Raw genomic sequence first — 23,044 nt, forward strand, 5'->3', positions numbered from 1 at the left:
AGAGGGGGGTGTGGGGCCGGGGTCGGAGGGGGTGGGTGTGGGGGGAGAGGGGGGTGGGGAGTGTGGTGGGGCCCCGGGGAGAGGGGGTGTGTGGGGCCGGGGGGAGAGGGAGGGGGGTGTGTGGGCCCCGGGGGGGAGGGGGGTGTGGGGCCCGGGGAGAGAGGGGGTGTGGGGCCCGGGGGAGGGGGGGTGTGGGGCCCCGGGGGGTAGGGAGGGGTGTGTGTGGGGCCCGGGGGAGGGGGGTGTGGGGGGGGGGGAGGGGGGGTGTGGGGGACCCCCGGGGGGTGAGGGGGTGTGGGTGTGGGGCCCGGGGAGAGGGGGTGGGGGGTAGGGCCCGGGGAGGAGGGGGTGTGGGGGGTGTGGGGCCGGGGGAGAGGGGGTGTGGGGCCCGGGGGAGGGGGGGGTGGGGGGGGGGGGGGAGAGGGGGTGTGGGTGGGGCCGGGGGAAGGGGTGAGTGTGGGGCCCGGGGAGAGGGGGTGTGTGTGGGGCCCGGGGAGAGGGAGGTGGGGCCCGGGGAGGAGTGTGGGGGCCCGGGGTAGAGGGAGTGTGGGGGGGGGAGAGGGCCGGGGAGAGGTGTGTGGGGCCCGGGGAGAGGGGGTGTGGGGGGGCCCGGGGAGAGGGGGTACGTGTGGGGCCGGGGAGAGGGATTGTGGTTGTGGGGCCCGGAGGGGGTAGTGTGGGGCCCGGGGAGTGGGGGGGGTGTGTGGGGCCCGGTGGGAGGGGGTGTGGGGCCGGGGAGAGGGGGGTGTGGGGCCCGGGGGGGGAGGGGGGTGTGTGTGGGGGGGGGGGGGAGAGGGGGTGTGGGGCCCGGGGAGAGGGGGGTGTGGGGGGGGGAGAGGGGGTGTGTGTGGGGGCCCGGGGAGTGGGGGGTGTGTGGGGCCCGGGGGAGGGGGGTGGTGGGCCCGGGGAGGGAGGGGGGGGTGTGGGGCCCCGGGGAGAGGGGGTGTGGGGCCAGGGGGAGGAGTGGGTGGGGGGGTGTGTGGGCCCCGGGGAGAGGGGGGTGTGTGGGGGGGGGAGAGGGATGTTGTGGGGCCGGGGGAGAGGGGGGTGTGTGGGGCCCGGGGAGAGGGAGTGTGTGGCCCGGGGAGAGGGGGGGTGGGGCCCGGGGAGCGGGAGTGTGGGGGCCGGGGAGGGGGGGTGTGTGTGGGGGCCGGGGAGAGAGGGGGTGTGTGTGGGACCCGGGGAGGGGGGGGGGTGGGGGCCGGGGGGAGGGGGTGTGTGGGGCCCGGGGGAGAGGGTGTGTGTGGGGCCGGGGAGAGGGGGTGTGGGTGGGGCCCAGGGAAAGGGGGGGGTGTGTGGGGGCCGGGGGAGGGGGTGTGTGTGGGGCCCGGGGAGTGGGGGGTGCGGGGCCGGGGGGAGGGGGGTGTGTGGGGCCCGGGGGAGAAGGGGTGTGGGGCCCGGGGAGATGGAGTGTGTGTGTCCCGGGGGAGAGGGGGTGTGTGGGGCCCGGGGAGGAGGAGGTTGTGTGTGTGGGGCCCGGGGAGAGGGGGTGTGGGGCCCGGGGAGAGGGAGTGTGGGACCCGGGGAGAGGGGGTGCAGGGCAGCGGGGAAAGGGGCATAGAAGGGGGGGGGGAGATATTGTAGTGTGGGGCAGGCGAGGGAGAGTGTCGGGGGGGCGGGGGGGGGGGTGTTATAAGTCCTAGTGTGTGTGAAGTTGTGGGGAGGTTTACAATGTTTCTTATTTAATGTCCCTTGTCTAGTCTGAAATAAAGTTCATCATTGGATCAAAAGAAATATAATTGTGTGTGTTATCTATATTACTAAAACTCAGTTCTTGACCGCTTTTCCCGATCTGTGCTGCGATTTCCGAGAGAACGCCGCCACCTACGGCCGTCATTTTTGGCCACCTCCCTCAGAGCCCCCCTCTGCCGCATGTGTGCCGAGGATGTTTCCCCTCGATGAAATATGACCAAGATATTAATGTTTTTACATCATTCCCCATTCTCACTGCTGCCCCCACTGGCGGCAGGGGACGGGAGGGGCTATAAAACCCGGGAGCGTCCCGCTTCAACTCACTTTCTTGCCGGCCACAAAGTGAAAGGGTCACGGCTCTCTGAGCTGCTGCTCTGCTCCCAGGTGAGTGCTTTTTCAGCCAATTGATCTGTATGTTATTCACCATGCTCTGAAGTCTCTGGGCATTTTGTTGGAAAGAGTTTGTATATTTGTCTACTATCTATATTGTGTTTGAACTGTGGATTGAAAATAAAAACATTTGTATATTTTTCTGTCTATATTGTGTTTGCACTGTGAATTGAAAATAAAAACCATTTGGTATTGTTATAAAGCGTTTTGTAAATTTGTTTCTCTTGGGTTTTAAAATGGTTGCACCGGTTTTCAGGTAACTAAAGCATGATGTCTATTGTGTTTGAAATGGTGATGTAAATTGAAATGCATTTGTTGCAACGTTTTCAGGCGAGTAATGCGCGAAAGAAGCTTTTTTATTTCGATCAAACTGTTTAAATTTAAAATTGGCGGACATTTTGTGATTTTGGCGGTTTGAAGATGGCGGCAATGACGTCATTTCCAATGAATGGTAAGATGGCGACGATCACTTCATTTCCGGCGATCGGTAAGATGGCGGCGATTACGTAATTTCCGGTCGGAGGCAAGATGGCGCTGAAGACGCGCACGAGGTGTTAGATAATGTTACAGAGCTGGTGAGTGTTTGGCAATTTTGTTTCAGCAAAATCTGCAATTGTGAATGTGTGTATAATAAAAGGAGGAATTGTGTCCGGAAAGTAATACGGGTGTGTTGGAGATTTATATTGTAGCACAAACAGTATTGATTTGTGTTTCATTTTGCACAGTTTATAGCCGATTATGTAAGCCCCCCCCCCCCCCCCCCCCCCCCCCCCCGCCACAGACTATCGCTGAAGCTGCTGGCTAATGGTGCCTGCAGCGACAAAGACACACGAAAGATACAGAGAGAGAGAGAGAGAGAGAGAGAGAGAGAGATAGGCGCCACAATGGACTGGCAGGCAATAAATGTACAGAGATATGTTTGAATGTGAATATATATGTGTGTGTGTGAATATGTGTGTGTGTGTGTGTGTGAGAATATGTGTGTGTGTGAATATGTATGTGCGAATATATATGTGTGTGTGTGTGTTTGAATATATATGTGTGCGAATATATATATGTGTGTGAGAATATATATGTGTGTTTGCGTGAGTGTGTGTGTGAATAGGGGGTTGCACGTAAGGTCACAAGGTAATAGGACTTGACGCACGGAGCCGCTCAAACCATCTGAAGACATCCGTCACTTCCAGTATATGTTATTAATGCAAGAAACGCGTACTTTCCTATCTGTTAAAAAACCGCCAAAATGTTGAATTTGTGCTCTGAAAAAAAATGTGGAAGTTGGAGTAAGTGTGAGAGACATGTACCCAACATTAGAATTCCAAACGTGAAATGAAATTAAGGTAAAGGGATGCGAGAATTGAAGGGACATCAGCAGCTAAAGTGCTTGGTAAAGATTGGCTGTGCAGATATCGTAATTGAAAATATTGGAATTATCGTGTTTGCTCACTGCATTTCATCAATAGTAAGGCATTATTCGTGTTTTTTTTTGATTCCTTTGGTATTTAAAAATTCTCAGAAGTGATAAATCTGGCTGTAAATTTTTCTTCAGATGCGTTTTCATTTTGTACGTAAAAACCCACTTGAGAACCATGGGCGATTTATTAAAAAAAAAATACAGCCAGATTTATCACTTCTGAAACTTTTTGATGTCAAAGGAATCAAGAAAAAACACAAATAATGCTTTAGTGTTGATGAAATGTAGTGAGCAAACAGCCAATGTTCGCTAAGCACTCTGTTTATTGTCCCTTCAGCTCTCACTTCTATCTAGATTCAGATTCAGATTCAGATTCAATTTTAATTGTCATTGTAAGTGTACAGTACAGAGACAACGAAATGCATTTAGCATCTCCCTTGAAGAGCGACATAGCAAACGATTTGAATAAAAAATAAATAATAATAGGTGCGGGGGGGGGGGGGTGATTGGCAGTCACCGAGGTACGTTGTTTAGTAGAGTGACAGCGGCCGGAAAGAAGCTGTTCCTCGACCTGCTGGTTCGGCAACGGAGAGACCTGTAGCGCCTCCCGGATGGTAGGAGGGTAAACAGTCCATGGTTGGGGTGAGAGCAGTCCTTGGCGATGCTGAGCGCCCTCCGCAGACAGCGCTTGGTTTGGACAGACTCAATGGAGGGGAGCGTGGAACCGGTGATGCGTTGGGCAATTTTCACCACCCTCTGCAATGCCTTCCGGTCGGAGACAGAGCAGTTGCCATACCATACTGTGATGCAGTTGGTAAGGATGCTCTCGATGGTGCAGCGGTAGAAGTTCACCAGGATCTGACGAGACAGATGGACCTTCTTCAGTCTCCTCAGGAAGAAGAGACGCTGATGAGCCTTCTTGATCAGAGTAGAGGTATTGTGGGTCCAAGAGAGGTCATCGGAGATGTTGACTCCCTGTCTACTGACATTATCTACTGTCATTATCTACTGACATATCTACTGTCATTTCTCCTCACTTTTGGAATTCTGAAGTTGGCTAAATGTCTCACATGCTCATCCCGATATCCATAATTATTTGCAGCTCAAAAATGGACATATTCAGCGGGTTTTAACGGATCCGCTACGTTCAGGTTCAGATTCAGATTCAGTTTCAACTTTAATTGTCGTTGTCCGTGTACAGTAAACAGAGACAACGAAATTCGGTTAGCATCTCCCTGGAACATGGAGTTGGAAACGATGGTAAGTGCCTACCTGCAGTACATCGCGTGTAATCCATTTGGTGTAGCGTAGCAACAGTACGGGTCATGGGTCGTGACCCGACTGCCGTGAAACCTCCCTGTGTGTGTGTGTGTGTGTGTGTGTGTGAATATATATGTGTGTGTGAATATTTACATATGTGTGTGTGTGTGTGTGTGATATGTGTGTGTGTGTGTGTGTGTGTGTGAATATGTGCGTGTGTCTATATGTATGTGTGTGTACATGTGTGTGTCTGAATATGTGTGAGTGAATGTGTGTGTGTGTCTGAATATGTGTGTGAGTGAATATGTGTGAGCGATTATATGTGTGTGTGTGCATATGTGTGTGAGTTCATGTGAATATATATGTGTGTTTGAAATAATATAATATTTTGTAGTTCAGAGCTTATTTGTTAAGTTTAATAGTGTGATGGCTGTCAGGAAGAAGCTGTTCCTCAATGTAGATGTTACAGTTTTCAGTTTACATAAGTCGGACGTGACTCCAGAAGTCGGGCATCAGTCAGTCCACAAGCTGTGAGAGTCAGTCCAAAGGCCATGAGTTAATCCCAGGGCAGTGAGTCCACACGTCATGAGTAAATCGCTCACTGCCCCCTCTACTCCACTGACACCTCAAGACGCTGCCCTCCGCCTGGCTATAGGATGCACCCCCTACTGAAGCCGTCCACATCCCTTGCATGAGGACACCCCATCCCCTTCTCATCAGTTCACGACAACCCCCGCCTGAAGCTGCCCTTGGCTGCACGACATTTACCACCCATAGGGCAGTGTCTTGAGGTGGGGGATGAGTCCGTATATATGTGTGTGTGATTAAGTCTGTGTGTGTGAGTGAGTCCGTGTGTGTGTGTGATTGAGTTTGTGTGTGCGTGAATGAGTCTGTTTGCGAATATGTGTATGAGAATGTGTGAATATGTGTGAGAATGTGTCTGTGTGTGAATATGTGCGTGTATGTGTGTGTGTCTGAGTGTGTATGAATATATGTGTGTGTGTACGTATGAGTGAATGTGTGTGAGTGAATGTGTGTGTATGAATATATGTGTGAGTGCGTGTGAATATATATGTGTGTGTGTGAAACAATAGTATATCGTAGTTCAGAGATTATTTGTTAAGTTTATTAGCGTGATGGCTGTCAGGAAGAAGCTGTTCCTCAATGTAGATGTTACCGTTTTCAGTTTACAAAAGTCGGATGTGACTCCAGAAGTTGGGCGTCAGTCAGTCCACAAGCCGTGAGAGTCAATCAGTCTAAAGGGCATGAGTCAATCCCAAGGCAGTGAGTGAGTCCACAGATAATGAGTAAATCGCTCACTGCCCCCTCTCCTCCACTGACATGCCCCACATCCGCCTGGCAATAGATGCACCCCCTACTGAAGCCGCCCTCATCCCCTGCATGAGCCCTCCCCCACACATTTCTCATCAGCTCACGAGAACCCCCACCAGAAACTGTGCCCCTCCCTTGGCTGCACGATGTTTACCACCCCCCCCCCACCCCACCCTGAGAGCCCCTACCTCAAAAAAAATGTTTTCCACAAAATCTTCAGTGTTCATTAACAACTGACATTGTCTTTGGGCTGCTTTATGAACATCATGTCAGGAAATGTTATGTGATGTGGCTATTGCTGTAGTATCCTCTAGGATAGCAGCTACATTTCTGCCTGGTGGAAGAACGACACATTCTCGATTCCAAATATCCATCCAAGTGGCCGAGGATACATTGTGCAACATCGAGAAGAACTCTGAGACGGCACATTTCACGAGGCAAGTGAAAGTCATTGTTTGGGATGAATGTCCAATGATTAGGAGAGAATGCTTTGAAGTTGTGGACAGAACTCTTCCAGATGTCTTCAGCAACACCAAGCATATTGGTGCCCCCCTGCCAGTACAGGCCTCAGTGACTGAGCTGTCCGCCCAAAAATCCATTCCGCCAACAAACTCCATACTAGCCCTCTGGAAACCAGTACCTTTGGCCCAACATACTAGCTCAACAGAAATATGAAGGGAAATGTCAAAGGTTTCCTGAAGGATGGAACATCGCCCAAGAATGTTGTCATTAATAGCGTGCTTCGTTGAATGATGACTTCTGAGGTAAATTCTCAGATTTTCCTTCTTAAAATCTGACCGCTGGCTTTCTCTATATTAAAATTGTCTCTTTTTATCAACAGGAAATAGTCATCAAGAGGCAGTGAACAGCAGAACACAACAAGACGCAACAAGACACAACAAGTAAAAATTTAATAAATCTCATCTTTAAAATTTAAATTGTTCTTATATTTTAAGAGTCATTCACATTTTAAACTTTAATAAAACCTTTTTACACTTTTAATGCCGTGTGTTCTTCATCACAATAGAACCTAATAGGCAGGAATGGCTGCTCTGTGGGAGAGCCACTAAGAGTGCATGGGGGGGAGATTGTTTGGAGATGCACTGAATGTGTGGGTGGGAGGGGAATGGCAAGGAGCAGAGTGGGGGGGGGTGAAGGTAGGTGGGGTGACTGAGTGAACTGCCAGCGTACCAGGCGTGAGTGACTGCACTGCCAGCCCACGAGCCGTGAGTTAGTGAACTGCCAGCCCAATAATCCATTAAGTCCACACTCTCCCCCTTCTCTCTATTACTGTCTGTCACCTGTTTTGGGCTCAATTTCTGGCAGTTTCTCAGCCGCCAGCCTGCCAGGTCAGAGTGATTGTACTGCCAGGCCTCAGTGATTGAGCTGCCAGCCCAAAAATCTATTTGGTCCGCAAACTCCATTCTAGCCCTCTGGTAATCAGTACCTTCGGCCCACAACGCTCATACTAGCGCAACAGAAATCCCCCCTCCCACTGGCCAGCAATATTGGAATTGCTGCAGAGGTGGAATATTGTATTGGGTGTCCTGCCCTCCTGTGTGATGCTGGGACCCAAAGGGTCCCACTTAGACTAGTATGTTATATAATAATAATAATAATAATAATAATAATAACTTTATTTGTTAAGCACTTTAAAATCAACCAAAGCTGACCAAAGTGTTGTACAGAAAAAAAAGCAAGACATCATAAAACAGGCAGGATAACAGAACATACAGCCAACATGAGGCGCATAAATTACATACGAAATTCAACAATAAATTAAAAGACATAAAACATGAGTATGAACCATGCAGTAAAATTAAGCAAATAAAGTTAACACATATGTCGACACCTTACTGATCTACAAAGGCCACGGAGAATAGATGTGTCTTCAGGAGTGATTTAAAAACAGCTAGAGAATGGGCCTGTTTAACGTGTAGAGGCAATTCATTCCATAATATCGGTGCTGACACAGCAAAGGCACGGTCCCCTCTGAGCTTCCGCTTAGTTTTAGGCCCACTCAGGAGCAGCTGATCATCTGACATGAGAGAGCGGGTGGATGTATAAGGGTGAAGAAGCTCAGATAGGTAGGACGGGGCAAGACCATTTAGAGATTTAAAAACAAATTAAATATTTTTTAAATGAATCCTATACTGAACAGGCAGCCATTGGAGTGAGGCTAAAATGTGTGAAACGTGATCATGTTTTCGTGTGCCAGTTAAGAGATGAACAGCTGCATTCTGTACCATCTGGAGATGGGCGATGGAGGACCGACTAACCCCCATATACAGTGCATTGCAGTAATTCAGCCGGGTGGTAACAACGGCATGGATTACCATCTCAAAGTGATATATATATATATATATATATATATATATATATATATATGATGTTGGGCACGGATTAATCGGATCGCGCACGGCCACCGAGGTTCATCCGTTCCCCAAAGCCACTGAGCTCGATAGTCAGCGGCTTAAACACATTAGTCTGAAGAAGGGTCTCGATCCGAAACGTCACCCACTCCTTCTCTCCAGTGATGCTGCCTGTCCCGCAGAGTGACTCCACCATTTTGTGTCTACCTTCGGTTTAAACCAGCATCTGCAGTTCCTTCATGCAGCTGAAACCAAGGTTTCTTTGGTGGAAGACGACTAACACGCGGGATACGGACGAGGACATTTCGACCAGCTAGCGAGTGAGATGAAGAGAAACAGGATGATTACAAACGGCCTCTAGAACGACATAGGTTACTATAAAGCTGGGAAAGGAAAGACGAACGGACACATGACATGAGCAGCAGCGAGACTGCTAATCCCAAATGGGAACATAGGTTAAAGTTATATCAGAACGCGGAGCACATGGTACAAAGCTTCAACACGTTGAACAAGGTGAAAGGATTTACCAGGAATTCCAAACGCCGCCAGAATCGGATAGGCAATCTCCTTCATGTACAGAATCGGAGCCCGCTCCATTCTGGAAGTATTTCAGCAGCATTATCGGTTGACACAATGGAGCAAGAATAGTGGTACCGATCCTCAGTAATACTCGCTGAAATCCACTGCTGGGAACGAGCCATTACATTAGTGACAGGTTCTTTAACAAACATGTTTTTTTCCCCACACAATTAATTTAATTTCAACAATCTCACAGAGGAGATGGGGGGGGGGGGGGGGCGATGAATTCAGTGCAACGAGTAGTGTAGGTTACAGGCGCATTTCTGCTACTTTTCTGAATCCAAAATTCAGTGTAATGGACTTCTGCTGTGGCGGGAATCGCTTCATTCACAGGGCAACGGGCCTGTTGGAGATTTAGGGATTGAACACATGGAAGCCTAAAATAAAAAATATCCGAAGCAGAGACGGGTAAAAGCTCTGAAATGTAAATTGCTAAATGGAAAGGTTATAAAGTGAAAGGAGGAAAGTTTAAATTAGATTTTCCAGTACAGTTATTCTTTATGTGCCTGGATGCGCGCCTTGGGCAGTTGGTAGATGTAGATCCCATGGCAACATTTAGGAGGGATTTAACCGCACGTGTACAGGCAGACAATGGAGGTGCACACATCGTATGCACCCAGATAAGACCAGAGGCGCTGACATCATAATCGGCGCAGACATGGTGGGCGGTATTTCTTCCAACCCTGAACTGATTAGGTTCACGATGGGCCAGCAAACCGAAGGACTTGAGGGGAGCTTATGTCTGTGGCATGAATGTAAACCAGGCCAAAGATGTTCAGACAGATGTGGGGAAAACCGTGCACATATTTGGAATTGCACGCGCATGGCCACAAATGGAAAATGAGGCTGGAGAACCGAACTGAAGTTTGCTATGAGGAGGACGTCGATGGTGCTTCAGGGATGAAATGCCACTATGGTCTATAATCCAGATGAAATGGATCTGCGAAGGATTGGTGTTTAATGGCAAATAGGCGCAATATTACGAGTAGCCTTTTAAAGTATTTTGACGACCTCAGTGTGTTGACCTGTTTCGTATGTTGGTGGTTTGAGGAAACGGGAGTCTCTCCCACTGTTGATGCCGCAAATGCATCAAAGAGCACACGACGAGCAGACAGTTCATCAACTTGTGGCTGAAGCAATGAAGCAAACTCTAACACGTTATCTCCCAGAATTAACGTGGAAACTATTGAACGGGTTAAAGTAAGAATATATCCGTTAGCAGCCCGCCAATGGTGGACTTGGCACCCACCCTGCCTCTTGAGAGAAAGGAGAGAGCGTGGTCTTCGACGGGAGACAAATGTCGGAGAGAGTGGACGAGCGCTCCGGCTGGAAGGGGAAGGAGGGGGTGTGGGGTTAGGGGTTCTAAAGAGGACGCGAGTCTCTGACGGCTCCCACTGTTCGAATGCCGATACTTTTCAACAAACATTAAAGACGATTTGCTCAACAGGTCGTTGGTAGACGGAATATTTGACTTCAATCTGTGCATCCTGATGTCTGCCTGCATTGAGCTGAGGCTGGTGACTGAGAACTGGATTTAAGGCTCCTGTAGTCAAAACGTTCCCTGCTCTGGGGCTCCGGTCTCGGTGCCTGATCAGAACACATCTGCTGGGCGAGGCGGCCATTGACAGGAAGGTGGTGAGCATCTCCCAAGGTATTGCGCCTGTACAGGGTTCAAACGCTTGATCTCGTCCTCCTCTCCAAATGTTTCTGCGAATCGTCAACATAGCTTGAAGACCGCAGCCGTGACGCGACACCACTTCCTGTGGCTTGATGTCAAGTAGTCAACCCGCAGCAGAAAACAAAAGCGACCAAAACTCAACCATTGACGGGAAATGAAGCCAACATTGGTAACAGGTCGGCCCGAGAAGATATCTCAGCGACAGAGAGAAGATAAGATCTAACCTTTACGGAAAACGTCGGTCTCCAAAAAACGGCTCCATGTTAAACTGCCTACAGACCGCGTGTGGAGATGAAACTGAGATAAACAAATGCACCAGAGGCCAATAACTAACCCTGGCATCTCCATGCGAAACGCTGTCGTGCACTTTGATCTTCTTCACGCACTCCATGCACCGGTCCCACATACCCCAGCCTGTATATTCTGACCGCTGTAAAATAACTACCCGATATTTCGGAGAGTACAAATCAGCCAGATATCGCCTCCTGCACCCGCCGCTCCATTGAACTAATAATTTGTTTACTCATTTCCATCCAAATCCAGAACAAAAGGCAATTAGGAAAGGGAAAATTGATTATGAAACAAAACTGACAGGGAACATAAAAACTGAACGCAAAACTTTTTATAGATATGTGAAGAGAAAACAATTAGTTAAAACAAATGTAGGTCCTTTGCAGTCAGAAACAGGTGAATTGGTCATGGGGAACAAGGACATGGCAGGCCAATTCAATAACTACTTTGGTTCTGTCTTCACTAAGGAAGACATAAATAATCTACCGGAAATAGCAGGGGATCGCGGGTCAAATGAGATGGAGGAACTGAGTGAAATCCAGGTTAGCCAGGAAGTGGTGTTAGGTAAATTGAATGGATTAAAGGCAGATACATCCCCAAGGCCAGATAGGCTGCATCCCAGAGTACTTAAGGAAGTAGCTCCAGAAATAGTGGATGCATTAGTGATAATTTTTCAAAACACTTTGGGTTCTGGAGTAGTTCCTGAAGATTGGAGGGTAGCTAATGTAACCCCACTTTTTAAAAAGGGAGGGAGAAGAAAACGGGGAATCACAGACCAGTTAGTCTACCATAGGCAGTGGGGAAACTGCTATAATCAGTTATGAAAGATGGGATAGCAGCACATTTGGAAAGTGGTGAAATCATTGGACAACGTCAGCATAGATTCATGAAAGGTAAATCATGTCTGACAAATCTTATAGAATTTTTCGAGGATGTAAATTGTAGAGTGGATAAGGGATAACCGGTGGCAGTGTTATATCTGGACTTTCACAAGCCTTTCGACAAGGTCCCACATAAGAGATTAGTATACAAACTTAAAGCACACGGTATTGGGGGTTCAGTATTTATGTGGATAATGAACTGGCTTGCAGACAGGAAGCAAAGAGTAGGAGTAAACGGATCCTTTTCACAATGACAGGCAATGACTAGTGGGGTACCGCATGGCTCAGTGCTGGGACCCCAGTTATCTACATTACTAAAACTCAGTTCTTGACCGCTTTTCCCGATCTGTGCTGCGATTTCCGAGAGAACGCCGCCACCTACGGCCGTCATTTTTGGCCACCTCCCTCAGAGCCCCCCTCTGCCGCACGTGTGCCGAGGATTTGTCCTCTCGATGAAATATGACCGAGATATTAATGTTTTTACATAATTCCCCATTCTCTCTGCAGCCCCCGATGGCGGCAGGGGAGGGAGGGGTTATAAAACCCGGTAGCGACCCGCTTCAATCACTTTCTTCCCGACCACGAAGTGGAAGGGTCGCGGTTCTCTGAGCTGCAGCTCTGCTCCCAGGTGAGTGCTTTTTCACCCAATTGATATGTACGTTATTCACCATGCTCTGAAGTTTCTTGGAATTTTGTTGGAAAGAGTTTGTATATTTGTCTACTATCTATATTGTGTTTGAACTGTGAATTGAAAATAAAAAACATTTGTATATTTGTCTATCTATATTGTGTTTGAACTGTGAATTGAAAATAAAAACCATTTGTATATTTGTCTATCTATATTGTGTTTGAACTGTGAATTGAAAATAAAAACCATTTGTATATTTGTCTATCTATATTGTGTTTGAACTGTGAATTGAAAATAAAAACCATTTGTATATTTGTCTATCTATATTGTGTTTGAACTGTGAATTGAAAATAAAAAACCATTTGTATATTTGTCTATCTATATTGTGTTTGAACTGTGAATTGAAAATAAAAACCATTTGTATATTTGTCTATCTATATTGTGTTTGAACTGTGAAATGAAAATAAAAACCATTTGTTATTGATGTAAAGCGTTTTGCAAATTTGTTTCTCTTGGGTTTTAAAATGGTTGCACCGGTTTTCAGGTAACTAAAGCATGATGTCTATTGTGTTTGAAATGGTGATGTAAATTGAAATGCATTTGTTGCAACGTTTTCAGGCCAGTAATGCGCGAAAGAACCTTTTTATTTCGATCAGACTGTGTTTAAATTTAAAATTGGCGGACATTTTGTGATTTTGGCGGTTTGAAGATGGCGGCGATGACGTCAGATGGCGGCGATGACGTCATTTCCGACGATCGGTAAGATGGCGGCGATGACGTCATTTCCGGCGAGCCACGAAGTGAAAGGGTCACGGCTCTCTGAGCTGCAGCTCTGCTCCCAGGTGAGTGCTTTTTCACCCAATTGATATGTATGTTATTCACCATGCTCTGAAGTTTCTTGGGCATTTTGTTGGAAAGAGTTTGTATATTTGTCTATCTATATTGTGTTTGAACTGTGAATTGAAAAATAAAAACCATTTGCAAATATTTGTCTATCGATATTGTGTTTGAAACTGTGATTTGAAAATAAAACCATTCTTGTTTGTTATATTGCGTTTTGCAAATTTGTTTCTCTTGGATTTTTAAATGGTTGCACCGGTGTTTTCAGGTTAACTAAAGCATGATGTATATTGTGTTTGAAATGGTGATGTAAATTGAAATGCATTTGTTGTGTGTTTTCAGGCCAGTAATGCGCGTGTCTATGTGTGTTTTATTTCGATCAGCACCATGTGTGTGAACATATAGTGTGCAAGACAGATACTGAATGTGCTAAATTGAATGGATTTGACGTGTATGTGTGCTATGTAGGGGATCATGGGCATTTTTTCCACACCCATTGTAGCAACCTGTGCCTGTGTGACCCGACCCGACTCGTGTGTGCAAATGTGTGTGTGGCACCAGTTGTGTGTGTGGTCAGATTCATAATGTGTTGCAATCAATGTGTTGTTGTGTAAGAATAAAATTTGAGTGTGGTGGATGTGTGTGTTGGTGTGTTAATGTTTTTTAATTCAGATTGTGTGTGTGTGAAAGCTATGTGTGTGCAGTGTTTGAGTTGATGTGTGTGTGTGTGTAACCGGTGTGTGACCCGTGTGGGGGGTGTGTGTGTTGGTGTGTGTGTGGGGGTGGGGGGGTGGGTGTGTGGGGATGTGTGTGTGCGTAAGGTGCAAAGGGCAGAATTGTGTCGGAAATAAACATGTTGTGAAATAAATTGTTATATTTGTGTTTTGATATGAGTTGTAAAGTGTTTAAATGCACACACATAGCAGCCAATTATATAAAGTGTATAACACACAAATACGCCTGATTGTTTCTTGTGCCCAATAATGAACTGTTTATTGCGAATAATTGAGAATGTGTTTAACGATGGACAACATGTAATTTGATCAGTGAAAATGTGTGTGTGTGTGTGCAAATTTATGTGTTGTGAATGTGTGTGTGTCTCCCCCGGGACAATGCTCTCTGTGTGTGTGTGTTCCAATGTGTGTCCTATGAATCTGCTCGTGTGTGTGTGTGCACTCTCAAGTGTGTGATGTGTGTGTGTGGTGTGACCCCGCAGAGTGTGTGAATGTGTGTGTGTGTGGAATATATATGTGAGTGTGTGATGTGTGTGTGTGTGTGAATATATGTGTGTGTGTGTGTGTGTGTGTGTGTGAATGTGTGTGTGTGTGTGTATATGTGAATATATGAATATATATATATATATATATATATATATATATATATATATATATGTGTGTGTGTGTATATATGTGTGTGTGAGTATATATGTGTGTCTGAATATATGTATGTGTGTGTGCATATATATGTGTGTGTTTGCGTGTGTGTGTGTGTGTGAATAGGGGGTTGCACGTAAGGTCACAAGGTAATAGGACTTGACGCACGGAGCCGCTCAAACCATCTGAAGACATCCGTCACTTCCAGTATATGTTATTAATGCAAGAAACGCGTACTTTCCTATCTGTTAAAAACCGCCAAAATGTTGAATTTGTGCTCTGAAAAAAATTGTGGAAGTTGGGGTAAGTGTGAGAGACATGTACCCAACATTAGAATTCCAAACGTGAAATGAAATGAAGGTAAAGAGAAGCGAGAATTGAAGGGACAACAGCAGCTAAAGTGCTTGGTAAAGATTGGCTGTGCAGATATCGTAATTGAAAATATTGGAATTATCGTGTTTGCTCACTGCATTTCATCAACAGTAAGGCATTATTCGTGTTTTTTCTTGATTCCTTTGGTATCTAAAAATTCTCAGAAGTGATAAATCTGGCTGTAAATTTTTCTTCAGATGCGTTTTCATTTTGTACGTAAAAACCCACTTGAGAACCATGGGCGATTTATTTAAAAAAAAATACAGCCAGATTTATCACTTCTGAAACTTTTTAGATGCCAAAGGAATCAAGAAAAAACACAAATAATGCTTTAGTGTTGATGAAATGTAGTGAGCAAACGGCCAATGTTCGCTAAGCACTCTGTTTGTTGTCCCTTCAGCTCTCACTTCTATCTACTGTCATTTCTCCTCACTTTTGGAATTCTGAAGTAGGCTAAATGTCTCACATGCTCATCCCGATTTCCATAATTATTTGCAGCGCAAAAATGGACATTTTCGGCGGGTTTTAACGGATCCGCTACGTTCAGGTTCAGATTCAGATTCAGATTCAACTTTAATTGTCGTTGTCAGTGTACAGTACAGAGACAACGAAATGCGGTTAGCATCTCCCTGGAAGATGGAGTTGGAAACAATGGTAAGTGCCTACCTGCAGTACATCGCGTGTAATCCATTTGGTGTAGCGTAGCAACAGTACGGGTCATGGGTCGTGACCCGACTGCCGTGAAACCTCCCGTGTGTGTGTGTGTGTGTGTGAATGTTGTGTGTGTGTGTGTGTGAATATGTGTGTGTGTGTGTGCAAATGTGTGTGTGTGTGTGTGTGTGTGTGTGTGTGTATGTGTGTGTGTGTGGAATATGTATGTGTGTGTCTATATGTGTGTGTGTGTGTGTGTGTGTGAAATCGATTATGTGTGTGTCTGTGCATTTGTGTGTGAGTGCATGTGAGTGCATGTGAATATATATGTGTGTGTGTGAAATAATATAATATTTCGTAGTTCAGAGCTTATTTGTTAAGTTTAATAGTGTGATGGCTGTCAGGAAGAAGCTGTTCCTCAATGTAGATGTTACAGTTTTCAGTTTACATAAGTCGGACGTGACTCCAGAAGTCGGGCATCAGTCAGTCCACAAGCTGTGAGAGTCAGTCCAAAGGCCATGAGTTAATCCCAAGGCAGTGAGTCCACACGTCATGAGTAAATCGCTCACTGCCCCCTCTCCTCCACTGACACCTCAAGACGCTGCCCTCCGCCTGGCTATAGGATGCACCCCCTACTGAAGCCGTCCACATCCCTTGCATGAGGACACCCCACCCCCTTCTCATCAGTTCACGACAACCCCCGCCTGAAGCTGCCCTTGGCTGCACGACATTTACCACCCATAGGGCAGTGTCTTGAGGTGGGGGATGAGTCTGTATATATGTGTGTGTGATTAAGTCTGTGTGTGTGTGTGTGTGTGAGTGAGTGTGTGAGTCTGTGTGTGTGTGTGTGTGTGTGTGTGTGAGTGTGTGTGAGTGTGTGTGTGTGTGTGTGTGTGTGAGTGTGTGTGTGTGTGTGTGTGAATGTGTGTGTGTGTGTGAGTTTGTGTGTGTGTGTGTGTGTGTGTGTGTGTGAATGTGTGTGTGTGTGTGTGTGTGTGTGTGTGTGTGTGTGTGTGAATGTGTGTGTGTGTGTGTGTGTGTGTGTATGTGTGTGTGTGTGTGTGTGTGTGTGTGTGTGTGTGTGTGTGTGTGTGAATGTATGTGTGTGTGTGTGTGTGAATATATATATGTGATATGTGTGTGTGTGTGAAATAATATAGTATTTCGTAGTTCAGAGCTTATTTGTTAAGTTTATTAGCGTGATGGCTGTCAGGAAGAAGCTGTTCCTCAATGTAGATGTTACCGTTTTCAGTTTACAAAAGTCGGATGTGACTCCAGAAGTTGGGCATCAGTCAGTCCACAAGCCGTGAGAGTCAATCAGTCTAAAGGGCATGAGTCAATCCCAAGGCAGTGAGTGAGTCCACAGGTCATGAGTAAATCGCTCACTGCCCCCTCTCCTCCACTGACATGCCCCACATCCGCCTGGCAATAGGATGCACCCCCTACTGAAGCCGCCCTCATCCCCTGCATGAGCCCCCCCCCCCCCCCCCCCCCCCCATTTCTCATCAGCTCACGAGAACCCCCACCTGAAGCTGTGCCCCTCCCTTGGCTGCACAATGTTTACCACCCCCCACCCCACCCTGACAGCCCCTACCTCAAAAAAATGTTTTGCACAAAATCTTCAGTGTTCATTAACAACTGAAATTGTCTTTGGGCTGCTTTTTGAACATCATGTCAGGAAATGTTATGTGATGTGGCTATTGCTGTAGTATCCTCTAGGATAGCAGCTACATTTCTGCCTGGTGGAAGAACGACACATTCTCGATTCAAGATACCCATCCAAGTGGCCGAGGATACATTGTGCAACATCGAGAAGAACTCTAAGACGGCACATTTCACGAGGCAAGTGAAAGTCATTGTTTGGGATGAATGTCCAATGATTAGGAGAGAATGCTTTGAAGTTGTGGACAGAACTCTTCCAGATGTCTTCAGCAACACCAAGCATTTTGGTGCCCCCCTGCCAGTACAGGCCTCAGTGACTGAGCTGCCAGCCCTCAGTGACTGAGCTGCCAGCCCAAAAATCCATTCCGCCCACAAACTCCATACTAGCCCTCTGGAAACCAGTACCTTTGGCCCAACATACTAGCTCAACAGAAATATGAAGGGAAATGTCAAAGGTTTCCTGAAGGATGGAACATCGCCCAAGAATGTTGTCATTAATAGCGTGCTTCGTTGAATGATGACTTCTGAGATAAATTCTCAGATTTTCCTTCTTAAAATTTGACCGCTGACTTTCTCTATATTAAAATTGTCTCTTTTTATCAACAGGAAATAGTCATCAAGAGGCAGTGAGCAGCAGAACACAACAAGACGCAACAAGACACAACAAGTAAAAACTTAATAAATCTCATCTTTAAAATTTAAATTGTTCTTATATTTTAAGAGTCATTCACATTTTAAACTTTAATAAAACCTTTTTGCACTTTTAATGCTGTGTGTTCTTCATCACAATAGAACCTAATAGGCAGGAATGGCTGCTCTGTGGGAGAGCCACTAAGAGTGCATGGGGGGGGGAGGTTGTTTGGAGATGCACTGAATGTGTGGGTGGGAGGGGAATGGCAAGGAGCAGAGTGTGGGGGGGGGGGGGGGGGTGAAGGTAGGTGGGATGACTGAGTGAACTGCCAGCGTACCAGGCGTGAGTGACTGCACTGCCAGCCCACGAGCCGTGAGTTAGTGAACTGCCAGCCCAATAATCCATTAAGTCCACACTCTCCCCCTTCTCTCTTACTGTCTGTCACCTGTTTTGGGCACAATTTCTGGCAGTTTCTCAGCCGCCAGCCTGCCAGGTCCGAGTGATTGTACTGTACCTTCAGGCCTCAGTGAAGTATAGCAGCAGGGAGGATCTACTGCAGTTGTACAGGGTCTTGGTGGCCAGTTCATTGGCTATATTTAAGATGGTTAGATGTGGCCCTTGTGGCTAAATGTATCCGGGGGTAGGGAGAGAAAGCAGGTAAAGGATACTGAGTTAGATGATCAGCCATGATCATATTGATTGGGGGTGAAGACTCGAAGGGCCGAATGGCCTACTCCTGCACCTATTTTCTATGTTCTATGTTTCTATGTCTGTGTAAAACTGTGGAAGGGACAGGGTGTGAAATAAATGACAATTGGCTGAGATTCTGGGTGGACAGATGAGAGTGCGAAGGAGAACAGTGGGTGTGGGTTACCTGTAATGGGAAAATATGTCACTAATGCCATTGGGTTGTAAAGTCCAATACAACCAACGCTGAAACATGTGTCCGTGCAGGATGGAAGAGAGTAATAAGGTGAATAGAGCAATACGCATCCCGAGGAAGGTCAAAGGTAGGTCCAAGGAATTTGGAAGGGATAGAAACATAGAACAGCAAAATAGGTGTAGGAGTAGGCCATTTGACCCTTCGAGCTACATCTAACTCTCTCTTGAAAACATCCAGTGATTTGGCGTCCACTGCCTTCTGTGGCAGAGAATTCACAACTTTCTGAGTCAAAAACGTTGTATTGGCAGATATTGTCAAATTGTTGATTCGTAGTTCCAGGATGTTTAGTCACTAAAACACTGAAATAGGCGGCAAAAAGGGATAATAACATTACAAAAAAAGCATGAATAAGGCATTTATTGACAAAACAAGGCATCAAAAGGCATTTGTTTCCACCACCAAATATGGTTTAACATGATAATATAAAGGTATACGACATTAAATGACCAAAGTTATATCTTGTGCATTACAACTACCTTTGAGAACTTTAGCTATGTTTTGTATTTCTTCAAGATCTTGGTTATCTGAAATCACTCTCACATTTTCCTGGTATGTCTTTGCCTACATCGCCAGGAACTTTACGAATATCGTCAGTTACTTTGTTGAAAACCTGCAGGTTATTCACTAATGTTTCGCCACGTTTTTCAAGGGAGGAAAAGAGGACATGACTTCAGAATTAAGGGACAGAAGTTTAGGGGTAATATGAGGGGGAACTTCTTTACTCAGAGAGTGGTAGCGGTGTGGAATGAGCTTCCAGTGGAAGTGGTGGAGGCAGGTTCATTGGTATCATTTAAAAATAAATTGGATAGGCATATGGATGAGAAGGGAATGGAGGGTTATGGTATGAGTGCAGGCAGGTGGGACTAAGGGTAAAAAAAAATGTTCGGCACGGACTTGTAGGGCCGAAATGGCCTGTTTCCGTGCTGTAATTGTTATATGGTTATATGGAAGTGATAGCTTGTGGTAACTTTGCAACATTTGAGGCAATAAACACAAGATCTCGGTGGAAGGGCTTTATCTGCATTATTTCACTGACGATCCTGACTGCAACAGATTATTCTTCAAAACAATTGACCATATATTTAGCAGCATAGTGGAGTACAACATGGAGCCATGTATCCCGCCGTCAAAACGGGCAGAGGAGGTAGCGGAATCTCGGGTGCCATTTCGTTGAACAACTGCACACGTGGCGATGCGTTGAGGAAGACATTGGAAACTAGGCGTTCGAATTTTGGAAACAAGCTACGTATGTGCTTGGTAATTCTATGAAGTCCTTGAGCTAAGCATGTCAAATGAAACATTTTGGGGAATAAAATCACAAACGTAAGAACATTCTCGTGTTTTATATCTTCTGGCCAAAGTACAGCAAGGGAAAATGTAAACAACTGAGCAATAGTTGAGCTGTTTGACTTCCGATGTCAACAAATATTCATTTGATGGTTGACTTGCCTGCAGTGTACCGATGACCACATTGGTAACATATCCCACCACAGCATCTGTCGTCTCGTCTATTGAGATCCATATTTTGTTGCTGCAACTTCATCTCTATTTTTTTTGCGCACCAATGTTGAAGTTGCTGTCATGATTTTCCGTAATAATGACTCGATTGGTCTATGTTCCTCTGTGTATTTCTCTAAAAAAAAACCTCGGAGAGATTTGTTTTCCAATTTCCACAGTGGAATTCCCGCATCAATGAATGCGTTGCACAGATCACGCGAAAACTCAGATTTGCGACTGGAGCCAGCATTAAATGTAGTGAGGAGAAAGATTGGGTATTTCGCTTGGTTAGTCTACACCCCAACGGTATCAACATTGACTTCACTAAACTCTTGTCTTCTCCCTCCTCCCCTTCCCCCTTCCCAGCTCTCCTTCCAGTCCTACTGTCTCCGCCTCTTCCTTTCACCCCCCCCCCCCCCCCCCCCCCCCCCCCCCCCCCCCCCCCCCACCCACACACAAATCAGTCAGTCTAATTTTGCATTGAGTATTCCCACACAAGAAGTGGGGAATGGCTTCATTTGTCTGGAAATGTTTGTTAAAGGGTCCGTGACTAATGTAATTGCCCCGTGACTCCCAGTGGCCACTGGAGGATTAGCGCGAGTATGAATGAGGAGAGGAGCAGCGCTCTACTCTGTTCTTGAGTTTGATCCACTGTGTTCTCCGGTTTGCTGCCGACACTGAGGCTCTTGCTTGAATGCGGCGGGCTCCGATTCTGTACGTGAAGGAGATCGCTTATCCGATTATGGCGGCGTTTGGAATCCCCGGCAAGACCGATCATTTTAGATTTAGGGTTATTATCTTCACGTGTACCGACGTAAAGCGAGGGCTATATTTTGCATGTTATCCAATCTGATCACAGAAACATTTACATACATACAATCAAGTCAAACGTGTACAATCGGTAGCGAGATTAGATTTGAGGACGTAAAGGCGATTTTATCTGACAATCCTAGATACTTCGCAGGTAAGTGCATAACCGGCGCCATGTCCCAGTCATGTTGTTCCATGTGTAGCAAGGAACTGCACATGCTACTTTCGACCGAATATGATCACAAAATGCTGTAGTAACACAGCGGGACAGGCAGCATCACTATAGAAAAGGAATGGGTGGCGTTTTGGGTCGAGACCCTTCTTCAGGTTCTGAATCATCTTCGGAAAAAGGGTCTCCACTCGAATCGTCACCCATTCCTTCTCTCCAGAGAGTCTGCCTGTACCGCTGAGTTACTCCAGCATTTTGTATCTATCTTCATTGCGTACATATGAGTGAGATGAGATTTAAGTCTCCTCAGGCTTAAGAACTATTTCGTTTACAAGTTGGCAGACAGACCACGGAGAGCATGAAGAAGTAAACTGAAGAAAGAAAACTTAATTCAATCCCTGATTTCAATTTGGAGTTGTCATTTCCGCGGCAGTTAATAACACAACGAAATGATAATTTAATCGGCGAGAAGCAAACGACTTAAGATGGCGACAAGATATATATTTGTAATGCTGGAAAAAAACACCTAACTGGTCACGCATCATGAGTGTGTAATGGAACAACATCGTTGTTTCAGTTCAGTGGCCATGTTAACACAGGAACAGACTCGCGTTACTGGTAGGTAACAGGCCGTTGTAAATTGTGCTGAGTATATTGGCCAGTGGCATGCTCTGGCAAGGTAGAAAAAAAAGAGGTTGGAGACAATGTGAAGTGATCATGTGGAGGGACTGGTGTTGGATCTGTTTGACTGGGAGTTTGTGGGTCGATGAGGAAGGCATAGACAGTGCAACATGTCTCTATTTTCATGATGAGTTTCTCATTGTGCAGCCCATATTATTTCCTTCATGGATCGGTGACGGTGTTATTGAAAGCCTCCCGCCAATAAATATTTTGGTATAATTCACTAAGTCCTTCAGTTTCGAAAGCCCAGAACATAGAGTAGTACAGCACAAGCACAGGCCCTTCAGCCCAGAATGTGCGTCAAACATAATGCAAATCCCATCTCTTATCTAGCTGCACATAACCAATATGCCGCCATACACAGCATATCCATATGCTTATCCTTTAAAATCCCACTACCGTATGTGTGGCCTTCACGATCCACGCATTGATTTAGTTAAACATTGCGTTACAGCATTGAAACTGGCCCTTCAACCCACCCAGTTCATGCACACCCGTGCGCGCTATTTTAATATAATCCTACTTTGACATCCCCTCCCTAGAAGATAGGGACGATTTTCATGGAGACCAATACACCAACAAACGGTCAAATTTTTGAGAAGTGGGAGGATGTCTGAGCATCAGGAGGAAACCCATGTGTCACAGGGAGTTCGTGCAAACTCCACTTAGCGAGCCCCCGAGACCAGGGTCGATTTCTGACGCAGATGCTGTGAGGCAGCGGATCCACCGGCTGCGTCTCTAAGCCGGTCTCTCCAATGAGGTTTAATCGCAGCCTTTGTCGTCTCTATTTCGTGTAATATAGAGGACAATAGAGTCGGCGAAGTACCTGGTCATCCTCCTCTTCATTCTGTCTTCTGCAGCCAACGTGCTGACGGCTTCGATCTTGTACCGGGGAAAG

At 46.3% G+C, this 23,044-nt stretch overlaps 1 long non-coding RNA gene across 4 annotated transcripts; it reads left to right on the forward strand.

Annotated features, from left to right (window-relative positions):
• Positions 1–1,739: 1,739 nt before the first annotated feature.
• Positions 1,740–18,182, forward strand: LOC129695036 (uncharacterized). 4 transcript variants are annotated; one of them, XR_008723102.1, is made up of 6 exons: positions 1,740–2,076; positions 2,503–2,657; positions 4,599–4,756; positions 6,393–6,852; positions 6,930–6,990; positions 18,022–18,182. It is a non-coding gene; the product is annotated as an uncharacterized LOC129695036 (long non-coding RNA). The 4 variants fall into 4 exon arrangements; XR_008723099.1 differs by having other exon boundaries at positions 6,393–6,990; XR_008723100.1 differs by lacking the exon at positions 4,599–4,756 and having other exon boundaries at positions 6,393–6,990.
• The last annotated feature ends 4,862 nt before the right edge of the window (positions 18,183–23,044 follow it).

The sequence above is a fragment of the Leucoraja erinacea genome, unplaced genomic scaffold, assembly GCF_028641065.1.
Source record: "Leucoraja erinacea ecotype New England unplaced genomic scaffold, Leri_hhj_1 Leri_919S, whole genome shotgun sequence".
Classification (NCBI taxonomy): domain Eukaryota; kingdom Metazoa; phylum Chordata; class Chondrichthyes; order Rajiformes; family Rajidae; genus Leucoraja; species Leucoraja erinaceus.